Raw genomic sequence first — 25,385 nt, 5'->3', positions numbered from 1 at the left:
TCGTGCAGATTCCACCCGGCAGATACCGACTGATGACTACTGGCCGAGCACATCCACCTTTCGATGATTCCGACGACTCATCATCTGACGACTCAACATCCGATGATTCCAGCAATGATGATTCCGACGAGGACCCTGAGGAGGCACCGGTGCAGCCACCCTCTACCCCGCCGAAGAAGCGGTATCGTTTCAACGGTACCGTTATTCCAGGGGTTAACGGAGGTAGGTCGTTCGTTAATGCACATGGACTGAAGGTTAGAGTTACTGCCTGTAAGCGGCTTGTGCTGTATCCTGCTGATCCATTCATACGTAAGGCTCCCCGTTATGCAGCATCTACTTCTGGTGCTGGACCGTCTGCACCACCAGCTCCACCAGCATCATCTGCACCACCGGCACCACCTACACCATCAGCGGGCACCACCTACACCATCAGCACCGCCTGCTCCACCAGCCTCTCCCTCGGTCAAGGAACTGACGAGGGAGGTGGATACCCTCCGTGCTCGGGTAACTGAGCTCGAGGACCATATGTCCCACATAATGGATATCCTTTACCCACCGTCACCATAGAGCTTTTGTTTTAGGTTTCTTTATGTAATCCCGTTTGTAGTTTCATGTTTCACTCATGTATTGTACGAATCTTATGCGAATGTATGCAACTTTTAATTAATGAATGGAACTTAGTGTTGTTTAATCTTTGTACGGTGTTCTATTTATGTTACTGTATGATGATTTTGTGGAATCTGTATCTAGTTGCATTACTTAATTAACATGTGTTGTGTTGATTCCATGTTGGTTACCATATACTGTATTATTATTATTTGAATACTGGATTTTGACTTGAGTCAAAATTTTTGTTTAGAAGATTAATGGCCAACGGAATATCAACTCCCACAGCAGCACAGATCGAAGAAATGATAGCCAAACGGGTAGCCGCAGTTATAGCGGAAATGAACCCCCAAGCTCTACCGGTTATCCAGCACAATCATAACAGGTGCACATAAAAGGAATTCCAAAGCTGCAAGCCCCACAATTTTAGTGGTACTGAGGGGCCAGTTGGACTTACAAGGTGGTTTGAGAAATTAGAAGCTGTGTTCCGTATAACCAACTGTTCAAAAATGAACAAAACTAAGTATGTCTCCTGTACACTGTTGGACGGCACCCTAACCTGGTGGAACACACTTGCTCAAGCTAAGGGTATTGATGAGGCGTATGCTACCCGTGGGAGGAATTTAAGGGGGCCATGATTGAAGAGTATTGCCCCAGGATAGAGATACAGAAAATGGAGGCTGAGTTCTGGGATTTGAAGGTTGTGGGAACCGATCTTGATAGTTATAACCGTAGGTACCTGGAACTAGCTTTGATGTGTCCCACGATGGTTACCCCGGAATTTAAGCGCATGGAACGATATTTGTGGGGACTTCCCAAGTCTATCCAAGGAAATGTCACCTCTTCAAAACCAGCTGATGTCCCGGAAGCTATGCGCATGGCGCATACCCTGATGAACCAAATTACCAGCAAGGAACCGGAAAAGGGGAAATCCGAATCGGGTAGTAATGAGAAGCGTAAGTGGGACAACAATAAGGGGAGAGTCTATGATCAAAACCTGGCTAAGTGACATGAAGGTTTCAAGGGAAACAACCCCAACCCAAACACTAGCTCGAACTCTAACTACAAGGGTAGTCTGCCGCAGTGCAAGAGATTCTACAAGCACCAAACCAGGTACTGCAACGTGGTCTACGAAAAATGTAAAAGGACTGGGCATATTGGCAAAGACTGCAAGATCACCACCATGAATGTGAAGACAAACCCTACTGGATCGAGAAAGTGCTATGAGTGTGGACAACCGGGCCACTTCAAAAATGAATGTCCCAACAAGCGAAAGGACGGCGGACCACCGCGTGGCAGAGCTTTCAACGTAAACGCAAGGGATGCCCGTGAAAACCCCGACTTGGTCACAGGTATATTAACTATCAATAATCTATTAGCTTCTGTTCTGTTTGATACTGGTGCCGATAGAAGTTATGTATGTAGACACTTTTTCTCTAAGATAAATTGGTCGTTAGTTCCTTTAAAGGAGAGTATGCTTCTAGAGGTAGATAATGGAAAAGTTGAGAAAGTTGACCAAATTAGCCGAGGAGCTATTATCAACATAGCGGGTGTGGATTTCAAGATTGACTTGATACCCATCAAATTGGAAAGCTTTGATGTTATTGTCGGTATGGACTGGTTGACCAAGATAAGGGCTGACGTTATCTATGGAGATAAAGCTCTTCGTATACCACACGGAGATGGTGAGCCACTAATTATTTACGGAGAGAGATGTAGCTCGAAACTGAATCTCATTAGTTACATGAAGGCGCAAAAGATCATGAAGAAAGGACGTCTTGCTGTTCTAGCACATGTGAAAACGTTAGAAACCGAAGTGAAGAGCGTGGGTGATGTACGAATTGTGAACGAATTTCCCGACGTCTTTCCAGAGGAATTGACTGGATTACTGCCACCGAGAGTAGTAGAGTTTTAGATCGATTTAGTACCAGGAGCTACACTTGTAGCTCGCGCACCTTATCGACTCGTACCTTCCGAAATGCAAGAGTTGCAGAGCCAATTGTCAGACCCCGTCCTAATCCATCTGGATGAAATCACCAACATCTGGTCCCATTGCGATGATCGACTCCAAGTAATGTCTTTTAAATGAGCAAATGCACGGCGGAAGGTTTCTTTCATACCTGAGAATAAACATGCTTTAAAGTGTAAACCAAAAGGTTGGTGAGTTCATAAGTTTATCGTAAACAATAAATTCATCATTTTGATAGACCACAAGATTTAAATGCTGCATGGTACAAATGGGCCCGAATCCTATACCCACCTGTAATTTACATGCGATATCTTTTAAATACAGTACACCTTTCTCGTGTACGAAATCATCTTTCATAAATCTTTGTAACCGTACACATATCTCGTGCACAAAAATAACATACACATAACCTGTGTATAAAATCATTCTCTCGATACATAACATTCACATCAATTGGTGGCAATTATCATGTCCACATAATTCAATGGTGGCAAATATCATGTCCACATAATTCAGTGGTGGAAATTATCATGTCCACATAATTCAAAGGTGGCAATTATCATGTCCACATAATTCAACGGTGGCAATTATCATGTCCACATAATTCAATGGTGGCAATTATCATGTCCACATAATTCATTCGAGGAATGTTTTGCTTGTGTCTATCTCATCAAACATTTATAAAAGCATTTCATGTATTCGCAGTTCAAAGATATATTTCAAAAGCATTTAATAAAGCAGTTGTAAAAACAGCGCATGCATTCTCAATGGTGGCAATTATCATGTCCACCTAATGTATTTTGTAGTAAAAATACATATGACTATATTGAACAATGCAGGGTTGGCCTCAGATTCACGAACCTTAAGGGTATAAGCTCCAAGAAAAAAAATGAAAGTGTCTTTGTCAAGACTCGAACCCGAAACCTCTCCAATAACACCAACACCCTAACTATCCTTCCGTTCTTTCCTTTCTGATTGAAACATGACCCATAAATACATATCTATTATTGATATCTGTCTGATTCATCTTCTTCATTCAAAAAAAATAAAATGCCCCAGCCCAGGTGTGACGACCCAGAAATTTCCGACCAAATTTAAACTTAAACTTTATATGTTTCTGACACGATAAGCAGAATTTGTAATGTTGAATCTCAAAAAGTTTGGAACTACATTCATGTAATCAATTACCCTTTGACCGTGTTCGACTATTCACGAACAATTATGAGTATATAGATATGTATATATAATATATAATATTAACTAAAAACATTAACAAAGTATTAGATATATGATACTTTACATGAACGTAGTTGTTTCGATATATTTATCGACAGAATTAAGAGGTAATATCAAATGATTGAATTATCAGATACATTATGATATGATTACGGACCTATGTTATGAGGTCCACTGTGATTTAAAAAATCTATTCTTTTTGACAACATTCGGAAAATGGTAAAGTAATTTATAAATAAGAACAAATGTGTCAATTAACGGGAACTAGACAAGGGTTAGTGGAAATTCCTGTTTAATTTCCAATGCATGTTTTATAATATTTTCCTCGTGACCTTGATAAGATAACTATGTTAACTTTTATTTTATTTAATATGAAAATAAGAACGTGGAGTGTAAATAACTTAGATGTTGGATATCGACAAGTTAAGTAACTCGACATTTTTCATTAAGATGATTTCATACATTTATTTAACCTTTGGACTTTATCCCATACTTCACCAACAGACTGTAATTTAAAAACTTGAAACCTATTATGAATATATATAATTCTACTTTTCTAAAATGTTTTATGATATAACGATTTCCATTATTTTAACCTTTTAACAAAATGATTCTTAAATATATTTAGTTTTGGAAAACAAAATTATCATATTTATTTGATTTAGTTTCAAAAGTACAAAAAACGTTTTTTCAGTTTAAAAAGAACTTTATTATTAAAACGTATATATCTTTTATAAATATCTAGAACCACTTTTGACAACTCATTACTTAACCAGTATGATAAAGATAACGATATTTATATTTTATTTTATTAAATATATATAACGATTTAAATTAATATTATATATATTTATACGATTATTATACGTATATAGTTTTATACTTTTACTATACTTTAACTTTACCTTTACTTTACTTTTACTTTACTTTAACTTTAATAATTTATACTTTAATAATTTATACTTTAATAATTCACTTTAATAATTCATACTTTAATAATTCACTTTAATAATTCATACTTTAATAATTCACTTTAATAATTCATACTTTAATAATTCACTTTAATAATTCACTTTAATAATTCATACTTTAATAATTCACTTTAATAATTCACTTTAATAATTCATACTTTAATAATTCACTTTAATAATTCAAAAATCTATTATAAATAGAATTGAATAGGTTTCATTATTTCATAGAAACTTGAAAATATATTTCTCTAAACTCTCTCAATCGAATTACATATATATTTTCTTTGTATTATTTCAAGATATTATTAGTATACATAAAATACTACGACGGAGTTATACTCAGACGATTTCAAAATAAGTTTTCAAACGGGATAGATCTAAGGAAATTATGGGTTATAGCTATGGAGGTTATGGGTATTGATCGAGGGTATTGCTCGTGAGGTCAACCTAACGTTTATCATTTTCGTTGCGTCTACGTACTTTCCCTCAATATTGAATCACAATATTGATACGTTCGTGAATCCGAGACAAACCCTGCACTTGTTCAGTGCCGTCGTATACATAATTACTACGAAATACAGTATTGTGAGTTTCATTACTCCCTTTTTATATATATTTTTGGGCTGAGAATACATGCGCTGTTTTATAAATGTTTTACGAAATAGGCACAAGTACTAAAACTAATTCTATGTAGGTGTAACCCAGAAATATACCCTTAACTTGGTAACATTAAACTACTTGTCTATGTACGGTAGGCGCGAATCCTAAAGATAGATCTATTGGGCCTGACAAACCCCATCCTGACTATGGGATGCTTTAGTACTTCGAGGTTATTTTAAACACACCTGATCTGGTGTACTTCAGAGGGTAAAACATGAACGTTAAGGCTTGTTACCGGGTGCCTACAACTTATAGAATACTTTTAAACACTTGCGAGTGTACGGATATTTATGGAAACTGAAATCTTGTGGCCTATTACTATTACGGAAATGATTGATTATGATAAACTAATGAACTCACCAACCTTTTGGTTGACACTTTAAAGCATGTTTATTCTCAGGTATTAAAGAAATCTTCCGCTGTGCATTAGCTCATTTTAAGGATATTACCTGGAGTAATTCATGACATACTTTGAAAGACGTTGCATTCGAGTCGTTGAGTTCATCAAGATTAATATTAAGTCAATTATAGTTGGATGTAATATGAAATGGTATGCATGCCGTCAATTTTTGATGTTAAGAAAGTTTGTCTTTTAAAAACGAATGCAATGTTTGTAAAACGTATCATATAGAGGTCAAATACCTCGCGATGTAATCAACTATTATGAATTGTTTATAATGTATATGAACGGGTCCTTTCAGTTGGTATCAGAGCGGTGGTCTTAGCGAACCAGGTTTTGCATTAATGTGTCTAACTGATAGTTGTTAAGATGCATTAGTGAGTCTGGACTTCGACCGTGTCTGCATGTCAAAAGTTTTGTTTATCATTTTTAGTCGGAAATCATCTACTTACCATCCTTAGGAAATTACCTGCTTATCATTGTTAGTCTATACACGTCTTGCTGCATTGATTGCATGAATAGTGTATAGACAAAATTCATATCTTAGCGTATCTGCTAAATCATATCTTATCGTATCTATTACCGTAAACTTTGCCTGACATATTCCGTAAATTCCTCCGTAATCTATGAAATCTTTTGATCTATATATATAGATATTCTATGTAGTTAGAATACCACCCGATAGCTGGAAAATCATTTTGTATCAAAAAATCCTTTATCAAATCGTACGAAATGGAATTCGTCATCAGTTCAAGTTCCTCGGATTCCGAAATGGAATCCCACTCAAGCTCTGAAAGCAGTGTGACTGGAATGGATCAACCAATTAGCCATCATCTATTCTGGATGAATTGGGGATGGGTTCGTAGCCTCCTTAATCATTGGAGACAAGAAGAAGGCGATCCTTTCCATCCACCACATTGCCCTCTTGGCAATAAACTTGAAGCACTTACCGGCGAACCTGTCCGAAACACCATTTTCTCTCTCATTTCCAGAGTATCTCGTCATGATTATATACTACACCAAATTCTAGATCTTATTTATCCGCTTGTTCGAACCAACAATCACCCCGGTGTAATAGAAGAAGTCAACGAGCTTCGCGCTGGGGTAGTGGCTTTGGAGAATATGGTGCAAAGGTTACAAACACCAGCAGCAGCACCAGCAACATAACCAGTACCACCATCAACAACATCAACAGTACCATTACCACCACCAACAACAACCGCATCGCAAACCTCAACTTCATAATCTGTCCCATGAGCATCGAAGTCATACGCCCTGTAGATACCAAGGAATACCACAACGATGAAGTATTGATTCATAACTTCATTGGGAAAATATTCTACGACGATTATGTAATTTCTAAAGTTTAGAAATTGTCTATCCTAGCCTTAACCATAAAACAAGTGAGTTTAATTTAATATTAACTCATTAAATATATATTATATCTGAAGAAATATACACATATATTTCCATAAAGACTGTAATAAAATTCTTTTGTACAAAATATTAATTGTGACATTTTTTTTAACGGGTAGGTAATACCCGAGAGATATATAAATTCACAATTAATATGTTACATTCTTCGAATCTGATTCAGCAAATCATCCATTATACTCCCTACTTTCACAACAATATACATTCTTTTATAGAAATCAAAACAACCATACTCATTCAAAAATCTAATTACATATTCTGATTTTGAAATTGCCGAATTCAATTCAAGTTATAACCGGTATCATCACTCTTAGATTCTTACATCTTTCAAAGCTATACTTTAACTTCAAAACTGTGTTAGAACATCGTATGTATATTAACGATTATAATCTGTGTTCAAGCCCTTCGAAATACCTGAAGACACTTCAAATAATGAACAATCGAGATGATGATCCAACCACATGTTATCCACAGTTACGTACCTGAAAAACTCTTGAAACCAAAATCATAGTTTAACATGTATCCATGTCAGACCTTTTGGCATTTACTAGCTAAAATAACTTTTCAATCCCTTCTAAAAATAGACAGTTTTGTCACAGCTCCAGCAAACCAACTTCAATTGGTCATTCGAATAAGCCTTATTATAATGATTACCCCTTCATCATTATCACCGGAGAACCTTTCATATCTCGCCACATTTGCAGTAAACTTATTAACAACTTCATTGATCTTTGACTTTCCGAAAAATCTTTATATTTATCAAAACCCCATCATTTACTCATCTGCATCTTGTAACGAGAATTGCCATACGAATCATCGGAAATTAGCAATCAGTATTTTGAAATCTCGCAGCATGTCTACGCCAACAATTATATGTGTCTATCTTCTGGACTTATATACTTTGAATGTGAAGTTTCTGAAAAACACCCTAAACTGCGAACTAGTTCTCAAAATACTGATGAAGCAGCAAAAACTATAAACGACCTTAACAGTAAAAAGTTTGATGATAAAGAGTAGTGTGTTGGCAAAGCTCGAAAAAGAGAAGATTTGGTACTGAAAAATACGGATTGAGCAAACCATGAAGAAGGCTGTGGATAAATCACAAGGACGAAATCTACCTTCAAAGAATCCAAATGATTCCGTGTCTGCTGAAGTCATTATCGAATACCTTGCTCCTGACTCTAAACCCTTACGGACAATATTCTTCATCATCCTCTGATATTATAAATTTTAAGATATCATCGTATCTTTTATTATAAATATCCTCCATATTTCTGAAGATATTTCTATAATTATTCTTATCTGAAATCATTTACCTCTTCGTGCTGTCTGTATTACATCATAAAAGAAACTATTTTAGTTTCTAAATTCTGAAACTTTCGAATTTAAAATAGGAATATTTTTGAAGTAGTGTTGAGAACTGAAGCATGAACTAATATAATATAATGACACTTGATCAATGTGATTATATTACAGTAAGCCATGCTGAGTTTCTAAATGAAACGTAATGATTCACAGATCATAACGTCATCATGTGCTATGTTACACGACTCTTGTATTCTCTTTAACCTCTAAAATATCAAGAAAATATTTCTTGATGATTCGGCCTTTTCCGAGGTATTCTAGTAATTTGACAAGTCAAGATCGTGCCATTACAATTTTCTTCTTAGAACATTAACAATGTTCATTCCGAAATTCATATATGCGAATTCTGGACCATTACAAGCGGTGCTTAATTGCAAGAAGAAGAAACGAAAGGACAAAACTCCGAAATAGAAATTGGGGTATAAATCATAACAAATAAAAGAGAGCATTAATTGGGGATGACAATGATTATAGAAGACAGAAGCAGGGACATCGAAATATAAGGGAAGATATAAAACCCAACAACAACCCAGAAACTATAAACCGCATATATCGATGCATATAGCAATATAAAGACACGGGAGAACTAAAAACACTATAAAATTAAGAGTATAGTAGAAGTAAATAGATTCTTCTGGAGGTAGATGAAAAAGAAGAACGACAGATATGAAAGTGAGGAGTATATCGAGAATCAGCACTGGATGAAGCATATTGACGAATAATTTTAAAGTAAGAATTGAGGGAGAAAGAATAGAAGGTGTGAATTAAAAGGAAACGAAGGAGGTGGATTTATAGTGAAATATCCGACAGAAAAATCCAGATGAATCATCGCATTAAATCGAAGAGGATCATAATTTCCTTAATCACCGAAGAATCAAATCCTATATAGATTACAAAGATTTTATTTAATTCGGAGATTAACCGTGATGACATCAAAAGATAAGACGAATCCCTATTTTCTCATTTCACTCTTTTACGATAGCTTCACTCATACGTTTCGAGTAATCGAATTATTTTATCCATATTTCTCAATCATGATAAAACCCTATGAATCAACTTATATTCGTCATAATAACATTCTTATTGTTAGCCATGACGACCTCGATCAAATTTCGGGACGAAATTTCTTTAACGGGTAGGTACTGTGACGACCCGAAAATTTCTGACCAAATTTAAACTTAACCTTTATATGTTTCTGACACGATAAGTAGAATTTGTAATGTTGAATCTCAAAAAGTTTGGAACTACATTCATGTAATCAATTACCCTTTGACCGTGTTCGACGATTCACGAACAATTATGAGTATATAGATATGTATATATAATATATAATATTAACTGAAAACATTAACAAAGTATTAGATATATGATACTTTACATGAACGTATTTGTTTCGATATATTTATCGACAGAATTAAGAGATAATATCAAATGATTGAATTATCAGATACATTATGATATGATTACGGGCCTATGTTATGAGGTCCACTGTGATTTAAGAAATCTATTCTTTTTGACAACATTCGGAAAATGGTAAAGTGATTTATAAATAAGAAAAAATGTGTCAATTAACGGGAACTAGACAAGGGTTAGTGGAAATTCCTGTTTAATTTCCAAGGAATGTTTTATAATATTTTCCTCGTGACCTTGATAAGATAACTATGTTAACTTTCATTTTATTTAATATGAAAATAAGAATTTGGAGTGTAAATAACTTAGATGTTGGATATCAACAAGTTAAGTAACTCGACATTTTTCATTAAGATGATTTCATACGTTTATTTAACCTTTGGACTTTATCCCATACTTCACCAACAGACTGTAATTTAAAAACTTGAAACCTATTATGAATATATATAATTCTACTTTTCTAAAATGTTTTATGATATAACGATTTCCATTATTTTAACCTTTTAACAAAATGATTCTTAAATATATTTAGTTTTGGAAAACAAAATTATCATATTTATTTGATTTAGTTTCAAAAGTAAAAAAAATGTTTTCAGTTTAAAAAGAACTTTATTATTAAAACGTATATATCTTTTATAAATATCTAGAACCACTTTTGACAACTCATTACTTAACCAGTATAATAAAGATAACGATATTTATATTTTATTTTATTAAATATATATAACGATTTAAATTAATATTATATATATTTATACGAGTATTATACGTATATAGTTTTATACTTTTACTATACTTTAACTTTACCTTTACTTTACTTTTACTTTACTTAACTTTAATAATTCATACTTTAATAATTCACTTTAATAATTCATACTTTAATAATTTACTTTAATTATTCATACTTTAATAATTCACTTTAATAATTTATACTTTAATAATTCACTTTAATAATTCACTTTAATAATTCATACTTTAATAATTCACTTTAATAATTCATACTTTAATAATTCACTTTAATAATTCACTTTAATAATTCAAAAATCTATTATAAATAGAATTGAATAGCTTTCATTATTTCATAGAAACTTGAAAATATATTTCTCTAAACTCTCTCAATCGAATTACATATATATTTTCTTTGTATTATTTCAAGATATTATTAGTATACATAAAATACTACGACGGAGTTATACTCAGACGATTTCAAAATAAGTTTTCAAACGGGATAGAGCTAAGGAAATTATGGGTTATAGCTATGGAGGTTATGGGTATTGATCGAGGGTATTGCTCGTGAGGTCAACCTAACGTTTATCATTTTTGTTGCGTCTACGTACTTTCCCTCAATATTGAATCACAATATTGATACGTTCGTGAATCCGAGACAAACCCTGCACTTGTTCAGTGCCGTCATATACATAATTGCTACGAAATACAGTATTGTGAGTTTCATTACTCCCTTTTTATATATATTTTTGGGCTGAGAATACATGCGCTGTTTTATAAATGTTTTACAAAATAGGCACAAGTACTAAAACTAATTCTATGTGGGTTTAAACCAGAAATATACCCTTAACTTGGTAACATTAAACTACTTATCTTTGTACGGTAGGCGCGAATCCTAAAGATAGATCTATTGGTCCTGACAAACTCCATCCTGACTATGGGATGCTTTAGTACTTTAAGGTTATTTTAAACACACCTGATCTGGTGTACTTCAGAGGGTAAAACATGAACGTTAAGGCTTGTTACCGGGTGCCTACAACTTATAGAATACTTTTAAACACTTGCGAGTGTACGGATATTTATGGAAACTGAAATCTTGTGGTCTATTACTATTACGGAAATGATTGATTATGATAAACTAATGAACTCACCAACCTTTTGATTGACACTTTAAAGCATGTTTATTCTCAGGTATTAAAGAAATCTTCCACTGTGCATTAGCTCATTTTAAGGATATTACCTGGAGTCATTCATGACATACTTTGAAAGACGTTGCATTCGAGTCGTTGAGTTCATCAAGATTAATATTAAGTCAATTATAGTTGGATGTAATATGAAATGGTATGCATGCCGTCAATTTTTGATGTAAAGAAATTTTGTCTTTTAAAAACGAATGCAATGTTTGTAAAACGTATCATATAGAGGTCAAATACCTCGCGATGTAATCAACTATTGTGAATCGTTTATAATTTATATGAACGAGTCCTTTCACCAGGCTTGAACCCATGACCTCTCGCTTAACCAATTCCCTTCCAAACCACTGAGCTGTCCGTTACTTCTTACCTTAACTTGAACATTAAATTCTTTTAATCCTTATAAATCTGTTATATTCATATCACAACTTCATCTTCTCGTTTATTTCTTGTATCACCATTAACTTAATCATAAACCTAATCTTAATTATAATCATATCATAATTCTGATCATATCATATTCATATCATAATCTAAACATCATCACCATAGCAATTCTAATCGTGATCATCATCCATTTAAATCATCATATCCCGTGAATTTATGCTCGTCATCATCATCAACAATCCACATCATCATACTCATGTCCTATATCATCATCTATTATCTAACTAAAATATTATCTTCATTATCTCATCATAATCATCACAGTACCGTATAGCAATTATCACAATTGGTCTTTGGGCCTTCTTATAGTTGACTTAGATTAAGTGGCCGAATTACTTCAAGAGCCCACGTAAAAAAAAATATACAAGTAATCGGGCCAATTGAATAATTAAAGAATGACTGAGACTTTAGCATTTGTAATATTAATTCATAGTGGGGATTTTATGTCGAACAACAAGGAAACATAAACAAAAAATAAAAAAAATACGTACTTGACCTTAACATAATAAGAACTCAGCAATTTGCAAGTTTTGTGATTTAAGGTGATAACTTTCGATGGTGCTTCTTGCGAGTGAAAAATAGTGACAAAAGGGGTTATATTGGGTGGTGACTTACGACGGGTTGAATCATAAAACAAGATATATCAGTAGCAAAATAATGGCGGTTTATGATGGAGAGGGTGTGGTGGTTCAAGGTGGTTGCTTCAATGGTGAGGGTGGCGACGGGTTGAAGTGATGAATGTTTTGGTTATGAATTAGAATAGAAACAGGAGTAGGAATAGAAGTAAACAGGAGGAAAAACGAGTAACGAGTCAAAGTGAATTACAGTTTGGGTTGTGGTAGTGATGATGGTGATTTATGACGGTTGAAAGCAGCAGCAGGGATCAACTATATGTGTCGATTGGGTTGAGTTTGAATAGCAACCAGTATAGCAGCACATCGATCTAAAAAGGTGTTTGGGTTTGGTTTTATTCGAAGTGAAACCAGAAACGAAAAGTGTGTAGTTGTTCGTTGGTTCATGATGGCGATGATTATGGTGGCGATTGGTGAAAATCTTATTTGTGGGTTTGGTTATGGTGATGGGTGGTTTAGTGTGGTGGGTTTTATTTTGCTCAAAACATAATCAACAAAGAAGAAAATACATTTATAGTAACGGTATTTGGTGGTGCTCGATGGGTGTAATAGAGGTGGTGGTTCGAGTAGCGAGTGATGGTTCGTGTGGTTGTTAATGGTGATCTTATGGTTTGTGTTCCACAGAGAACCAAAAAGAAGGGAGGTTTCTTGGGTTGTGGTTTTGATCGATATACAAAGAAGAAGGAAAATGATATTGATAGATATATATGTATATTCAATGTATATGTATATATTACCTAAACAAATGGAAAGGATTAGAAAATTAGTGGAATAGGTCTAGTAAAAATAATTCAATTAGCTGTGTCCCATTTAATATAGTAAAGTAGTTGTATGTTGTTTTGGATTGATCACACATATGATAGAGACACAGTACGTTTAAAGCAGAATTCATAATTCTAGGACTAATAATAATAATAAGACAATAATAAACCTAGAGTCTATGATGAATTGAAATCTAACAGATTGTACAGGAATATTTAACATTATCTACCGACACTTATTAAAGATAGTATTTCGTACTCCGTTGTTTACTCAGTGGCGGATAAAAGTCCTTTAAAAATCCCAAATTTTTATATTAATTATATTTATTTATTTTGGTCATTATGGTATAAAATTCGATCATTAATTTATTAAATAAAAATTACATCAACTGTCCCTCTCATTTATGGTGAAAAATAAAAAGTGTTGAAAGTTAATAACTAGGTCCTAAATATAATTTTAGTAAGCCTAAAATTTATAGAACTCATTTTTATATCACCGTTCATTTTAAAATTACAATAGTTTGAATTTAACTTGTTTAATCTCGATCGAATGACAATTTAGTGTTCTTGTCGTTTTACTAAATAGATTCGAAATCACAAAATACATATTTAATATACTTTATTTATATAGATGTGTTTTAAATAATAATTATCATAATATCATATTTTATTTTTATTTTACCTAGTTAATTAAAGCATACAATATTTTAAATTATAATTCAAATACATACAATTAATATATATATATAATAAAATATATATGTATCTATTTACAAATGGTTGTTCGTGAATCGTCGAAACTGGTCGAAGGGTAAACGAATATATGAAAATAGTTCGAAAATTTTTAAGACGCAACATAACGGACTCTGCTTATCGTGTCAAAATCATAATAAGTTTAGGTTTAAATTTGGTCTAAAATTTCCGGGTCATCACAGTACCTACCCGTTAAAGAAATTTCGTCCCGAAATTTGATCGAGGTGGTCATGGTTAACAATAAGAATGTTTTTTCGACGAATATGAGTTGATAAATAGAGTTTTATCATCATTAAGGTAATATGGAATAAATAATTCGATTATTCAAAGAGTACGAGTGAAGCTGTCACAAAATATTGAGATAGAGACTTAACTTTTGACATAGTCACAGTGGATTTTCGGAATTCAAGGAATTTAGAGAAAATCTACGTAATCTATATAAGATTTGATTCTTCAGTAAATAAGAAAATTATGATCCTCTTTCATTAAATGCAGTAATCTGCCTTGATTGATGTGTCTGATGTTTCGCTATAAATTCTCCTTCTTTATTTCCTTATTGTCACCACTCTCATCCTACTTCAAGTCAAACGAATAATGGTCCAGAATTCGTAGGTATAGAGTTTTGAACGACTATAATATTCTAAGCAGAAAGGAACGTATTAGCATGATTTGATTTGTCAAATTACTAGAATATCCGGGAAAGATAAAACTATCAAGTAATTATGTTCTTGATATGTTTAGAGGTTAAATAGGATGAAAGAGTTATGTAATATGTCACATGATGAAGGTAATGTCTGTGAATCATCACATTCCATTAGAAATTCAGCATGACTTACTGTAATATAATCACGTTGGCCGGGCGTCATTATATTATACTAACCCATGCATCAATTTCCAACACTTCTCCACAATTCATTCATAATTTATACTTAGATTTTACAGAAGTTTCCAATATAATGGAATACAGAAAACACGAAGAGGTAGATAATTTCAGACAAGAATATTTATGAAAATATCCTCAGAAATATCGAAGATATTTATGATGATATTTTGGAATTTCTAAGTTCGAAGGTTTATGAAGAAAATTTTCCGCAAGATTTTAACATGACTTCGGGGCAAGATATACTCTAAAGATTTCATCGGATTCAGAATTACCTGGATTCTTTGAATATAGAGTTTGGTCCTTGTATTTGTCCTTGGTCTCCTTCATGGTTAGCTCAATCCGTTTTTCAATACCAAATTTTCTATCGAGCGTTCCCAACACTCCATTCTTTATCATCAAACTCTTGGCCATTTAGACCATCTATAATTTTGTTGTTTCCTCTGCATTTAATGCTACCATATCTGAATCATCGGTTATTAATCCGAGGTGGTTTTAATAGAATTGTGTTTTTACATGATTAAACACTAATGGTAATCGTCAAGATACGAATGATTGTTTAGGATGAAATCAAGTGGCAAACTTATATATTAAGTTATAATAAGGCTAATCCGAATGAAAGTCGAAGTTGATTTTCTGGAGCTGTGACAAAATTGGCATTTGAATGAAAATGGTTATTCTTTGGTGAACGGATACGTATATCTGTGGTTGTAAGTATGATAGTAAATGATTGTTGAATCGGATTTGAATAATGTACAGTGAAACTTATTAATGTGAAATCTAAATATTCCTCGGGTATTACCTACCCGTTAAAATATTTTCACCATTAACAGTTTGTACGAAAGAATTTTTAACTACAATCTTTATGAAAACATATATACATATATATTTTCTTCAGATGTAATCATGGATTTAATGAGTTATTATGATATTAAACTCATTTGGTTTACGTTTAGAACTAGAGTACATAATCTCTAAAACATTAGAGGTTACATAATCATCATGTCGAACGAAGATAAATGATGTAGAACGTCATGTAGAACGATGATTATTCTCGAGGTACAGAATGAGATGTTGAGGCATGTGATGTTGAAACTTGGGTTGTTGGTGGTACTATTGGTGCCGGTGATGTTTCTGTAGCTGGTAAATTTTGCACCATATTCTCCAAATTTATTTTTCGAGCGCGAAGTTTGTTGACTTCTTCTATTATTCCGGGATGATTGTCGGTTGGAACGAGCGAATGAATAAGGTTTAGAATTGTGGATAGAATATAATCGTGACGAGATAATCTGGATATGGGAGAGAAAATAGTGTCTCAAACAGGTTCTCCGGTAAGCGCTTCAGGTTCATCGTCAAGAGGTGAATTCGGTTGGTGGAAGGGACCGCCTTCTTCGTGTCTCCATTGGTTAAGTCGACTACGAATCCATCAGATGAATTGGGGATGGATGATTGGTTGATTCATTCTGGTGACCCTGCTTTCGAATCTTAGGTGAACATCCATGTCGAAATAGCTGTCAGAATCTAAGGAATTTGAACTAGTTGCGAGTTCCGTCTTGTACGGTTAGATAAAGGGGTTTCGGTATGGAATGATTTTCGAATATTGGATGATATTCTAATTACATAGAATATCTGTGTATGGTACAAAAGATCCCATAGATTACGAAGGGGAATAAGGAATCGTGTCAGATAAAGTCTACAGTAACAGATACGCTAAGATATGGATTAGCAGATACGATAGGATATGAATTTCGTCTATACACTATTCATGCAATCAATGCAGTAAGATGTATCTAGACTAAAAATGATAAGCAAGTGATTCCCTAAGAATGATAAGCAGGTAATTTTCGACAAAAATGATAAGCAAAACTTTTGACATGCAGACACGGTCGAAGTCCAGACTCACAAATGCATCTAAGCAACTATCAATTAGATACACTAATGCAAGACCTGGTTCGCTAAGACCACCGCTCTGATACCACATATCAGACCCCGTCCTAATCCATCTGGACGAAGTTGTGATGACCCGGGAATTTTCGACTAAATTTAAACTTAATCTTTATATGATTTCGATACGATAAGCAAAGTATGTATTGTTGAGTCTAGAAAAATTTTGAAACGATGTTCATATATTCAATTGACCTTCAACTGCTCTCGGCGATTCACGAACAACTATTTGTAAATAGATACATATATATTTAAATATAAAAATAAATGTATATATATATATAATAATTTGAAATATAAATTGAAATAATATATAGATATGAAATATGATACATTTAAATTGTTATATTACTATGTTATTGTTATCATTATTAATATCATTATTATTAAGAGTAAAATTATAATTTTAGTTATTATTATTATTATCAAAAATTATCATTTAAAATTATTATTTTCATTATTCTATCATTATTTTTATTATCATTAATATTAGTTTGATATTATTATTTCTATTATTATTATTATTAGTATTTTTATTATTATGAATAATATTAAAAGTATTATTACTAATAATATAATTAGTAGTATTATTAATATATTTATTAAATATTAATATTAATTAAATATAAAAATGATGTAGACATATAACAAATTCAGTTTAACATCCGTGTCTACTTTTAACTAATTGCTTCTGATTGAAAGATTACATCCACTCAATTATCACAAGCAAAATATGTTTTTGAATTGTGTGATTCATATTAATATAGTGTTCGCTTTCTAACTTTTCAGCACAATAATGTACACATATAATATTCCCACTTGTGATTAAATAAAACCATCATACACATGTTATTGTATATTACGTCTCTTGTTACTTCTATTTCAAATCACTCACCACCAACTCAACATCTTTAGTCTTCTTCTTCTTCTTTATAGACTACTATTGTTCGATTACTAACTCCCTGCTCGATCACCATCAAAACCACAACCGACTTCGATCACCATCTTCAAATACCATACAATCATAGGAACCATTTCTCTTTTTCTATTCTTCTTCTTATTTTTGCTTAACGAACCACCTTCATCATCATCGTGATATATTATTTTTCTGTTTCTATTCGAATCATCACAACACCACCACAACAATTAAGGATAAACACCAGTAACCGCCACAATCACAATTCTTGTATTTTCTCTTTTGTTCTTTTTCAAACTGTCACAAAACTATTTGGTTGGTGCAGCTACAACCCATTTAACTTTCATTAACAATCATCTTCGAGCAACCTAGACTACTACTATGCTTGTTTTTCGTCTGCCTTCTGTCCTAAACAACACTTAATACAAATCAGAAGTATTATTATTATTATTATTATTATTATTATTATTATTATTATTATTATTATTATTATTATTATTATTATTATTATTATTATTATTATTATTATTATTATTATTATTATTATTATTATTATTATTATTATTATTGTTATTATTATTATTATTTATTGTTATTTTTACAAGTATTATAATTGTTAATTCCATTATTATCATAATTATAAGTATTATATCTAGTATTATTATTATGTAAGTACTAAAATTAGTATCGTGACTATCATTATCAGTAAAAAGCAATATTGTAACAAGTAATATTACATATAAGTATGAATATATTATATCCACAATCTTAATATAAATATTCATATAAAATAAATTAGGTATTTGTAATATATATATATATATATACATATATATATTTATAACTATATAAATAATAATCATTTATAAATATATATACAAATTAAATTAATATTATATAAAGTTATAATATATAAAATTGTTCGATTATGATTATATGTATTAATGAATATACAAATGATATAGGTTCGTGAATCCGAGGCCAACCCTGCATTGTTCAATATAGTCATATGTATTTTTACTACAAAATACATTAGGTGAGTTTCATTTGCCTTTTTACCCTTTATATTTTTGGGCTGAGAATACATGCGCAATATTTATAAATGTTTTACGAAATAGACACAAGTAATCGAAACTACATTATATGGTTGAATGATCGAAATCGAATATGCCCCTTTTAGTCTGGTAATCTAAGAATTAGGGAATAGACACCCTAATTGACGCGAATTCTAAAGATAGATCTATCGGGCCCAACAAGCCCCATCTAAAGTACCGGGTGCTTTAGTACTTCGAAATTTATATCATGTCCGAAGGAGGATCCCGGAATGACGGGGATATTCTTATATGCATATTGTGAATGTCGGTTACCAGGTGTTCAATCCATATGAATGATATTTTTGTCTCTATGCATGGGACGTATGTTTATGAGAAATGGAAATATGAAATCTTGTGGTCTATTAAAATTATGAAATGATTATTTATGTTAAACTAATGAACTCACCAACCTTTTGGTTGACACTTTAAAGCATGTTTATTCTCAGGTATTAAAGAAATCTTCCGATGTGCATTTGCTCATCTTAGAGTTATTACTTGGAGTCATTTATGACATATTTCAAAAGATGTTGCATTCAAGTCGTTGCGTTCATCAAGATTATAATTAAGTCAATTATAGTTAGATATATTATGAAATGTTATACATGCTGTCAATTTTCGATGTAATGAAAGATTTGTCTTTTCAAAAACGAATGCAATGTTTGTAAAATGTATCATATAAAGGTCAAGTACCTCGCGATGTAATCAACTGTTGTGAATCATTTATAATCGATATGGACTTCGTCCGGATGGATTAGGACGGGTCTTCACAGTTGATATCAGAGCGGTGGTCTTAGTGAACCAGGTCTTGCATTAGTATGTCTAACTGATAGTTGTTAGGATGCAGTAGTGAGTCTGGACTTCGACCGTGTCTGCATGTTAAAAGTTATGCTTATCATTTCCAGTCGAAAATCATCTGCTTATCATCCTACTTAGGAAATTACCTACTTATCATTCATAGTCTTGACACATCTTACTGCAATGATTGCATGAATAGTGTATAGACAAAATTCGTATCTTAGCGTATCTGCTAATTCATATCTTAGCATATCTGTTACTGTAGACTTTGCCTGACAACTTCCGTAGATTCCTCCGTAACTTATGGGATTTTAGTATTATATATGCATATGTAAATTATGTATTGCAGGGTACTAATCTACATCTTATAATCTAATTCTTATCGAAAATCCGTCATCTGATCGTACGAGATGAATCCCTCAACCAGTTCAAGTTCCTCGAATTCCGATAGCTATTCTGATATGGAAACACACTTGAGCTTCGAAAGCAGTATAACTGGAATGTATGACGCCCCATACTAAATCATCATGTACGGACCATCAACAATAGGATCATTACAAGGTTAAGTAATATATGCGTTTTCAAAACAGAGTTTGCATTCATTAATAAAAGGCGACGTCATAACTAACGTCAAATGTTTTACAATCCAAAAGCATGCTTCGCTAAGTAGAAGCAATAAATAAGTGTACGTGACCCCAAAGGTCGTTACATATCATAGTTTCAAAAGAAAAATAAGTTTGAATGCAAGATAAGTAGTCATGCGATAACAACTCTAAGCAGCGGGTTCTACAGCACGACTAGTACACAGCGGAAGCAACCTCAAGCACCTGAGAAATACATGCTTAAAAATGTCAACACAAAGGTTGGTGAGCTATAGTTTAAGTATAACAGTAATGTAAGTAGGCCACGAGATTTTAGTGCTACAACGAGCGTTCAAAAGTATGTAAAAGTATATGCTTAACCGTGGGCACTTGGTAACTAACTTAACGTTTAAAATACCCCCTGAAAATACACTTGGCGAGTGCGTATGTTTACGAAGTATTAAACACTCGTTGACTGCTAGTGCGACTAGCCCAAGTGGGGATGTCAAACCCTATGGATCCATATCTAAGATTCGCGTTCACCGGTTCATAAACCAATGATTAAACGTTACCGAGCTAAAGGGAATCTTTCTGCCGTTATATAACCCACACAAATATAAAGTTTAAGTACTCGTGCCTAGTATGTAAAACATAAAATCTGCATGTATTCTCAGTTCCCAAAACAAGTTAAAGTAAAAAGGGAATGCTATAACTCACAATGATATGTAGCGGTAAAGTAGTAGTCGAGAAAGGTGTGCAAGTAAACGGTCCGAAGTCCTCAACCTAAGTCAAATAGTACTAAGTCAGTAAATCATCTTAATAGGTTTAAAAGTATGTAATTAAGGTCTTAAGGGTCATCATCATTCATCATTAAACAAAAGGCGTAAGGTAGGTTTCGTTTATGAAAGTAGTTTAAAACAATGTCTGACTTCAGTCAGTCACCACGGCCTCTACCCTTACTGAATTAAGGTGAGACCAGTGGCCATGGCTCCGTCTATGAGTCCCTTAAGTGTGGTAGAAATTCCAGAAGCAAACTCATCTTCGTTTGACCGTGGCGACGGTCTAAGTGCGAGTAGGTCAGAAATTTCTGCACAACGTTAAAGGACATAGTGACGATCGGAGGGCCGTAAATCCTAAAACGTAACTCGGATTAAGACGAGTCCTATATGAAAAGTTATCTACTCGAAAAGTTCTATCTAAAAATAAGGTTAGAACAGCCCAGGTCTACTGGTCTGTTACAGAAACATCAGATCAGTAGCTTTTGGACAGAAACAGTAAGTTTAAAAGGGTTCCGGTAGTCTTGGTGCTTGATGTTCATCATGGTTCTCATCCTTGATGCATATAGCTTTAAGTGTACAACTCATTGATGTATCTACATCATCTTAACCAAGTCTTGACCATCATAACCCTAGTGCAAGTCTAAGACATGAAGCACAACTCACTTAAGAGTTGCATGTAGTTTGATGAACCAAAGTTACATCAAAGTCTTAGGTTTGACACTTACATGAACTATAAGACTAATAATAAGTTACAAACTTGAAAATGAACTTATGAAATCAAGATCTTAAAATGTAGAACATAGTTCTTAGTTAGATCTTGAAGATCCAAGACTCAAAAGTCTAGATCAAGCATAAGTATACAAAGTTATATTTAAAGAAGCTTATTTGTGTGTTCTTGAACTTTCAAAGTTAACTTTTAGTTCAAGATTAATGAGATCAAGGTTAACTAGTAACACTTGACCAATAATAACCAACAAACATCAAATTAAAGTGCAAGTAACTAAATAAACAAGTAAATTATTCATGGTTGTTTATACTTTAAAGATTTAAACCAAAGTTTGATCTTTAGAAAGTAAACTTTAAAGTTTACTTCATGAACTTCAAGTATGCTTTCACAACACATGAACTTGCAATCTTTTAAGAAAGTATATGTAGAACCATAACTAGTAAGTTATGTTCTTGAGTGATCTTGATAAATACAAGATATAATGAAGAATAAAACTAGTAAGTTAGATTCTTGCAAGAAGAATAAAACTAGTAAGTTATGTAAGTAACAATCAAAGACAAGTAAACAACAAACAAGATTGATGAAGATGAGATGAATGGATTTGGTTTTAGCAAGAAGAAAAAGAGAGAAAGGCTTGAAAGAATACTCACACTTGAGAGCAAAAGATGAGAGGAAAAATGAGAGGATTCTTGCGAGTAAGTGTGTGTGTGTTTGAATGAGAAGATTGCAAGAGAGCAAGTAAGTAAAAAAAGATTTTTGAACCCTCTTGGGCACCCCATAGCCCATGGTCAGCAGTCCAAGGGAGGGGGAGGGCTTTGTCCACAAAACACTTGCATGGTAAAGCTTAAAAGTGTGGTTACAAGGGGTGTTTGCATGGGGAGGAGAAGTAACAAGATTCCTAAGTCATTAAACTAGCTAGTTCATATTCAAATGATACTTACAAGTAGTAGTAATGGACTAGTTGGTCCAATAAGGTGTAGGGTGGGCTTATAAGCCCAATTCCATGAGTCCATTAACATAAAACAAGTCCAAGTTCCATTAATTAACAAATTAATCCATTTAAAGCTCAAGTAACTAACTAATAGTCTTAGTTAATTAAAATGATTAATAAATTTAATTATGAATGTAAATAATATCTAAAAATATTATTCGTGTAAGTCTCAGGTGTCACAAAGACGTTTCGGGCACTTAAAAGTCAAGTTCGGGCAATCATGGCAACATGTAAATGTAATAACATACATTCGTTTAAACACGCGTATTAATAATAATAATTATTAATAAATAAATGTTGGAAAATCCAGGGTCATTACATTACCCACCTGTTAAAGAAAATTTCGTCCCGAAATTTAAGCTGAGGTAGATGGAGGAGTCGGGAAAAGGTGAGGATACTTCCGCATCATTTGATCCTCTCGCTCCCAAGTAAACTCATGTCCTCGTTTGGCATTCCATCGCACTTGGACGATCGGAATCTTGTTGCGTTTCAAAGTTTTGATCTCACGATCCATAATCTCAACAGGCTCTTCCACGAAGTGGAGTTTGTCGTCAATCGTAAGTTCCTCAAGTGGTATGATAAGTTCAGGTGCAGCAAGACACTTCTTCAAGTTTGACACATGGAAGGTAGGATGAACTGAGCTCAATTGTGCTGGTAGATCCAAACGGTATGCAACGGGTCCAACACGTTCTAAGATTTCAAAAGGACCAATGTATCGTGGGTTTAACTTTCCACGTTTTCCAAAACGAATCACACCTTTCCAAGGTGTAACCTTTAACATTACACGATCACCAACGTTGAATTCAAAGTCCTTACGTTTAAGATCGGCATAACTCTTTTGACGATCACGGGCAGTCTTAAGTCTAGCTTGGATCTGAGCAATCTTCTCCGTGGTTTCGTGGACTACCTCGGGTCCGGTGATTTGCTTTTTGCCTACTTCGGCCCAACAAATAGGAGATCGGCACTTACGGCCATACAATGCTTCAAAAGGTGCAGCATTAATGCTCGAGTGATAACTGTTGTTGTACGAGAATTCGGCGAGTGGCAAATGCCTTTCCCAGGCCTTTCCGAAATCAATGACACATGCACCCAGCATGTATTCCAAGGTCTGAATCGTTCGCTCACTTTGCCCGTCAGTCTGTGGATGATATGCAGTACTCATGTCAAGACGAGTTTCCATGGCTTCTTGCAAAGAACGCCAAAATCTAGAGGCAAAACGGGGATCGTGATCGGAGATGATCGATAAAGGTACACCGTGTCGTGATACAACCTCCTTGATGTATAGATGAGCAAGTCTTTCCATGGTATCCGTTTCCTTCATAGCTAGAAAGTGTGCAGATTTGGTGAGGCGGTCAACAATAACCCAAATAGTATCGTATCCGCCCACCGTCTTTGGTAGCTTGGTGGTGAAATCCATTGTTATCCGTTCCCACTTGCATTGTGGGATTTCTGGTTGTTGAAGTAACCCAGAAGGTCTCTGATGCTCGGCTTTAACCTTCGAGCAAGTTAAACACTTACCAACATAAGTCGCAACGTCCTTCTTGAGATTCGGCCATCAATATTGTTCTTTAAGGTCATGGTACATTTTGCCGGCACCGGGGTGAATCGAATATCTCGATTTGTGTGCTTCATCAAGTATAAGGTTCCGTAGATCTCCATAAAGAGGTACCCAAATTCGTCCGGCATAACATCGAAGTCCAGACTCCCTAACCTCGAATTGAGAGACAAGTATGTTCAAATGTTCGTGAGATATGTTCTCCTCTTTGAGAGCCTCATCTTGGGCTACTCTGATCTGGTTGTTGAGGTTCGAATGGATGGTGATGTTCAGAGCCCTAACACGAAGAGGTGTCGTCCTCTCCTTTCGGCTTAAAGCGTCAGCTACAACATTGGCCTTGCCAGGGTGATAACGGAGTTCACAATCGTAGTCGTTGAGCGTCTCAATCCATCGACGCTGTCTCATATTCAATTGCTTCTGATCGAAGATGTGCTGGAGACTCTTGTGATCGGTGAAGATAGTGCTCTTAGTTCCATACAGATAATGTCTCCATAATTTGAGCGCAAAGACAACGGCTCCGAGTTCAAGATCATGCGTAGTGTAGTTCCGCTCGTGAATCT

Source organism: Rutidosis leptorrhynchoides, chromosome 3 (genome assembly GCF_046630445.1).
Source record: "Rutidosis leptorrhynchoides isolate AG116_Rl617_1_P2 chromosome 3, CSIRO_AGI_Rlap_v1, whole genome shotgun sequence".
Taxonomy (NCBI): Eukaryota; Viridiplantae; Streptophyta; class Magnoliopsida; order Asterales; family Asteraceae; genus Rutidosis; species Rutidosis leptorrhynchoides.
The sequence above is the reverse complement of the archived record's forward strand: the minus strand, read 5'-3'. Positions refer to the sequence as shown.